Raw genomic sequence first — 7,154 nt, forward strand, 5'->3', positions numbered from 1 at the left:
TTTTTTTTTTTGTCAGTAATGAGAACACAGTACTGCCTGTTGGCTTGCATGACTGAAGACAAATTTAACTTCTTTTCTGTTATAGCTGAACTCTCTCATTCTGTAGAAACTTTTCTGTTCTCTGTTGTCTTTACCATTTCAGTTTTAATGATGACGCGACCTCCAGGCAAGGTAACTCACTGCCTGCTGGGAAAGATGTGGGTGCGAAGATCTGGGAAGAAGTCCCAATGCATTGGTCTTTCTTAGGTGAGGCTACTTTGCTTTCCTTCTTGCCGGGGAATACAAGAAGATAGCAACACTACAGAGCCACACTGTTGGATGAAGATGCCCTTCAATGAGCGGGACATCTGCTCTCGCAGGCAAAGGCTGTGGGCAAATGATTGCTTTTCCCGCAGGGGCAAGGGGCAATGTCTGGAGCTCCCACAGATATGAACATCACAAGCCTCCTGCAGCCAGCCAGCAGCGTGCGACAGGACTGCCTGCCATACGGCTCCTCTGGATGCCCTGTCCTTCCTCTGCATGCAACTGACTGCAGCATGTCTGCCAGCTGGCAGAGCCGGGCTCTGCCCCATGGCCAGAAGGCTAGAGCCTGTCTGGGCAGGACCGCACCTTCTGGAATTGCAGCTGAGCTCTCAGTCATGTCATCTCATTCAATGTTTATTAAATTAACATAATTTAAATGTCAAAACCTTTTGTCAATGGCAGCAAATTTTTATGTGCACAGGAACAAAAGCATGCAGGGCTGGAAAGGACTGTTGGAGTACCAACTCCAGGGCCCTGGGATGGCAGCAATTTGTTCCTTTTCATGAACTCATTGAGCTTCAGAGTGGAGATGCCGTCTGCACCCACTGCTCCGCTTGGAAGACTGTTCATGAATCTGCAAGCTTTAATGTTTAGTAACTTTCTTCTAACGACACCACCATACTTTTCAAGAATATATTTATTCATGGCCAGTTTATCACCAGTTCTTATGCCAAAATTATTTTTAGAATAAATGGCTTTTTATCCCTCCCTCATGTTTTCCCCTTGTTGTGTTTGTAGACAGCAATCATGCCCTTTCTCAGACTTTGCTTATTTAGGCTAAAGAAGCCAGCCTCATTAGGCTGCTCTTGCAAAGGCATTCTCCACTCCCCAAGGAGTGCCTCTCTGTGCGTGTCTCAGCCTGAATGCGCCTTTGTTCTGATCATTTCATGTGTCAGGCTCACCATTGCTGTGAATACCTACTACCCTTCTTTGCATGATCGTTGCACGTAACCAGGCTTTCCACCTGGCTTTCACCATTATTTTTGTTCCCAGTTGCCTTTCTCCTTTTCTTTCACACACAGTATTTTATCTCTTTCTCCTCCACTTTGATTAGTGTTCACGTTTTCCCTCCTTCCGGGCATGTCCTCCCTTCCCAGCTCTGCGCCTTCCAGCCCCTCCTGTCCCGACGTCCTGCACTCACTGCCCCGTCTCCTTTCCACATCCTCTTCTCAGATTCCCATTAGAGCTCAGCCATCATCACTAGCACAAGGTCTGTAGTGTTTGCATCTTCTTCTATATACTTTACAAGGCATCATTATATATATAGCAACTTCCACCGCTGCTCGAGGGTGATGTCCACCCTACAGCGTTTGTCAATATTTCGTCTCAACATCGACTTAAAGCCAGTAAAGACTCAAATGATTGTCATTGGCAGTGGAATGAGTATGAGGTCTGCATACAAAAAAATCCCTCGGGTAAATAATGAATTTACCTGCTCCTTCTTGTGCAGAAGCTCTTCTATTCCCGCAATAAGCCTGTTGTTCTGTGCTGTAGTTTTCTTTGTTCTGATCTCTATATTTTTTGTCAAATTCAGCTTTGACACATAACAAAAACTAAAATCTCTAAATCCTTTGTGAACATGGAGATCTTATTTTCCCACCTGCAAGAACGATCCTGCTTCTGGATGCCCAGAGTCAGGCAGAAGCCACCTGCAGACTGTTTTTCACTCGATGGTGCACACTGCATCTCACTTGTCATCTACCGATGCACCGGACCACGGTCACTGGGGACAGAGCTGCAGCTGCATCCGCTCTGCCGGCATCTGTGCTCAGTTCAGTCTGTTCTGGGAGGTGGTATTTTTTAATATATAAACCCACACTATTTTTAATAAAGTGTCTCTTTCGCCCTTACTGCCATGTTATTATCCATGATTACTGGAAACTTGGGTTGTCTGGCTGCCTTTGAAGTGAGAAGGAGCTACAGAGTCAGCTTTGAACCATTTACTGTGAAAAACAAAACTTGAGATGTACGCTTGCTGAGCTGAGGACTTCTGAGAGGGATGATGCCAACCTTGGAGGAACACTCTCTGTCTCCTTTTTAATAGTCAGGCTTTGTACTGTGGTGCAGTGACCCTGAGCGTAACCAACGGGAATTTAAAAGTGCTCCGTATTTTTCATCTGAGAGCTTAGCAGATGTTTTTTTGACCTACAATAACACTGACCACAAGGGTCTTCTTTCCCTTGAAGAAAAGAAAAGGCACTGGAGAAATCTTTGCTCTCAAAAGGAGAGTAAAATTATTAATTTTTCCTGCCAACTGACATCTTTCAATTATCTTCAACCTTTACTGAACAATATTCTCTCCACCTCTCTTGGCGTTTCCTATCATTTCAGTGTCGCAGTTAGGAGAAATTCCTCTACCGCCTACAGGCACAAGCTCAGTTTATTGATCAAGATGAACACATTCATTTAGAATGTAAGTGCATGGAAAAAAACCCTAATATTGAGAAAAATGGGTCCCATTGCTCTAGTACTTCTTTCTAAAAATGCCAATAACTGAACGTGAGATCCAGGGACCCCTCGGGAAGCCGGGAAGGTGACTCCCAACCAGGGTGCAGCCCCGCGGTACCCAAGCAGGGACGGGGACAGGGACTGGGACAGGGACAGGGACTGGGACAGGCTCCATCACCACCCAGCCTAACGGGCCATCTGGGGAGTCTTGTGATGGAAACCTTCAAATGGAACTGGCTTCCCTTTCTCACTACAGCAGTGTTTTTCAAAGACTTTGGATCATGATAAGCACAACATACAACTGGTTGCAATTATAAAAAAAAAAAATAGAATCATATTTTTTTAAGTGACATGCATGGTTTAGCATGAAATAAAACCACACATTTGCAAGGAGACAATGCTGAATAATATCTGTGAACAGAACATGAGAAGATTTTACTAACATTAGAAACCAGGAGAAGATTATTTTTAGTTGTAAAAGTTTTTAGATTCCTTTAGTCACCATCCTGTCTGTGTAATTTTGACACTAGTACCAATGGATACCTTGTGCAGTATGTATTCACAAAAAAAACGAGCGCAGGTTGGTTTTGTTACAAGAACCCATGAACACTATTTCAGCTAGTTTACCCAGCTCCACCTGGGCTTTCATTAGCAATATTGACTTCTGCCCTGTCCTTTTATAAATCTCAGTATTATCTGTGATGAACAGTTAGACATACAGGCCCATTTTCAGGGCTTTTGTGTTTTTCTGCCAATGGGAGCCTGGTAGCGGTGGCAGGTTACACAGAATCACCTTGTCCATCTGGTTGTGTATTGTCATGATCTGTGTTTTAAAGGCCAATTATGTTTTCATCAACTTCAACAGGCTTTGACTTTTGTCTTCAGCAGAGCTGGAGCAGACCCTAATTCCCATAAAATCTTGGTTCCGTAGAAGTGACTGAGAGAGAACATCGGTGGAGCCGGGACTTCATGCCATGTCTCTGCTAACAAGGTCAAGATTTCATATACTCATCCCCCAGTGAATGAGGCTTTGAAGGTCAGGGTGTTTACAGGCATTTTAGCCTGGACAGGCTGCTGCGCATGGTTTCACGTATCTTCCCAAGTTAAAGAACTTCTCGATAACTCCAGAAACCCATGAAGGAGCAACACGGGAAATTAGAGCAATGCTAAGAGGCATCGGGGAACTACCGTAGCAGTGTTCACATGTGGGGAGTGATGGCTGCCTCTGGGGACAGTGACAGATGTGTCCGACGTTACACTTTTTCCTTTCAGGCTGATTTCAGTAACTCATATGAATTGATAAGGGTGCAGTTACCCTGAAGCTGAACCTATTAAGAGCAATATGATGCATCACTTTATTCAACATGACTTGACCTGACATGAACGAATGGAGTATTTCGTGCATTTTATTTTGTGCATCCTGTTCTAAAAAGACTGCTTGTTAGATGTAAACAGGATTTACCTAGGGTTAACGGGAGTTTGTAGCTGCAATGAGGTGGAGTGAAAACTGAAAACTGTCCGAACAACCGGGTCCAGAGGGTTGTGATCAGCAGTATGAAGTCCAGTTGGAGGCCAGTTGCTACTGGTGTACCCCAGTGGTGGATACTGGGGCCAATATTGTTTAACATCTTTGTTAATGGCCTGGGGGATGGGGCAGATGCACTCTCAGCAAGTTTGCAGTCAATACAAAACTGGGAAGAGTGGTTGATTCACCAGATGGGTGCTGCCATCCAGAGAGACCACGACAGGCTGGAGAAATGGGCTGAGAGGAACCTCATGAAGTTCAGCAAGGGCAAGTGCAAAGTCCTGCATTTGGGGTGGAACAACTCCAGGCACCAGTGCAGGCTGGGGGCTGCCCAGCTGGAAAGCAACTCTGCAGAGAAGGACTTGGGGGTCCTGGTGGATGACAAATTGTGCACGAGCCAGCAATGTGCCCTCATGGCAAAGACGGCCACCAGCCTCCTGGGCTGCATCAGGCAGAGCGGGGCCAGCAGGTCAAGGAAGGGAATCCTGACCCTCTGCTCAGCACTGGTGAGACACAGCTGGGGTGCTGGGTCCAGTGCTGGGCTCCCCAGTACAGGAAAGACATGGGCTTACTGCAGTGACTCCAGCAAAGGCCCACAAAGATGATGAAGGGACTGGAGCATCTCTCATACGGGGAGAGGCTGAGAGAGCTGGTACTGTTCATCCTGGAGAAAAGAAGGCTCAGGGGGATCTTACCCATGTGTAAATACCTGATGGGGGGCAGTAAAGAAGATGGACCAGACTCTGTAGTGGTGCCGGCTTCCAGGACAAGAGACAATGGGCACAAATCTAAACAAACGAAATTCCATCTGAAGACAGGAAAACACTTTTTTACTGTGAGGGTGGTCAAACATGGGAGCAGGTAGCCCAGAAGGTTGCGGAGTCGCCATCCATGGAGATATTCAAAACCTGACTGCACCCTGTCCTGGGCAACCTGCTCCAGGTTGCTGGTGCAGGGGATTGGTCAAGATGACCTCCAGAGCTGACTCCAACCTCAGCCATTCTGTGATTCCAGGAATAGAGCCCTAGTTTTGTCTTGTTCTGGTGACTCAGAGATTCACCAAAATCTTTGAAGCTGATAGGAATCCTTGTTTCAAAGGCTCATAATGAGGCAGTAGTCCTTAACTTTCTGTGGTTCGAGAAGTATGCTGACAGCCATAATCAGTCGCAGACTAGTGTTCTTTAAATGTACTCAAATAAATTTTAAATGCAATGGTCAGGTGAATCCAACAGCAGAAATAAAATCAACTTCAAAGCAAGCCTATGAGTAGAGTGATTACCTTAACCCGGTCCCTGGAAAGAACATGATTTTTTTTTTCTATGTCATTTACAGCTCTATATAGGTTTAGAGAGATCCAGGCTGTCATCTTGCATTTACTCATAGACATCCAAAATACATCAGGTTTCACTCCCTAGTGTCTGTTATACTATATTTGTGAAAAGGAAGAGGGTCTTTTACCTTTCTCTTTGAATGCATTTATGTCACTGCTAAAAAAAAAACCCACCCACAACACAGACCAAAATTATCTGAATTTGTCTGTCTGCCATATAATTCTCATGCTGACCTGGGGAAACCTGATATAGAAATGCAGTAATGAGAGCAGAGTAGGCAATGTCAAAATGTCATTGAATTACTAGAGCATTGCTGACTATCATGCATTGCACAGTACCTCTGTTGTTCAAAGGTGAGAGATATCTTTATCTTTTGTTCCTGCATGCCATTAATATTTGAAATTCACCCTGAAGCCATCAGAGTTTAGCATGCTCGCTATCAGGTTAAAAATGGATTAGATGATGCTTTTGGTAATGCAAATTGTGAAGAGGACAACCTTGTCCCTAGTCAGAAAGTTCATCTTCTTTTGTCACTTCATATGTTAAATAAGGGCATGGGCAATTACTCACTTTCATAGCTGACTGGATTCAATATTTCAGAAGCTAAAATAAAATAGTCTTTGTTCTACTGACCCCAAGGTTGCTGATTCTATATTTAACTGTCAATACTTTACAGACCATGGCAACAATGTTTGAAAAATTAATTGATGTTCAATCTTTTTATTTATTTTCTGCAGTAAAAAAATCTGAAATCATCACTCTCCTGGATGGGCAGAAAAGACAGAATTTCTGTTTGGATTGAGTTTGTCTGCACCTGAATACTGATTGCTCTGGTCTTCTGTGGGAAATGGGTCACACGGAATGGAGTTCACCCCCGTGAGACAAGAGTTGTAAAGAATTGGGGTTTTAGCATGTGTCTGAAGGAATGAGTTGTGCTTGCTCCAGCATGCATCAAATCCTACAGAAAAGGGTTTCCAATGTTATGGGTGATTAATCGTGTGAATTTCATTCACCACAACTGCATGGTCGTCAACATAATTTGAGCAGATAAGTGGACAAGTGTTTAACGTCATTGACGTAGAAATAGAGCCATTACTAGGATGAACTCTGTGTGCCACAGATCACTGCATGGCACACTGCAGACACTTAGTCTGGGACTTCCAGTCTGACGCAAAAGGAATTTGGCCACGACACTAGATTTAATGAGCTTCATTGATGAAGAGTGCCAAGACAGCTTTAGTGGTCTCAGTTAATCAAGTCTTAAATATTGAAGGCAAATAAAGTCATCCTTCAAACTTTAAAGCTTCTGCATGGATATTATCCATTACCATTTCTGTCCTTATGGAGAAAATGTGCTGCCAGGTGAATTGTCAGAACAATTTATTAACAGTCATACTGTCGTGGTTTAACTTCAGTCGGCAACTGAACACCACACAGCCGCTCGCTCACTCCCCCCACACCTCGGTGGGATGGGGGAGAAAACTGGAAGAGCACAAGTGAGAAAAACTTGTGGGTTGAGATAAAAACAGTTTAATAATTGAAATAAA

Source organism: Aptenodytes forsteri, unplaced genomic scaffold (genome assembly GCF_000699145.1).
Source record: "Aptenodytes forsteri isolate BGI_AS27 unplaced genomic scaffold, ASM69914v1 Scaffold76, whole genome shotgun sequence".
Lineage (NCBI taxonomy): Eukaryota > Metazoa > Chordata > Aves > Sphenisciformes > Spheniscidae > Aptenodytes > Aptenodytes forsteri.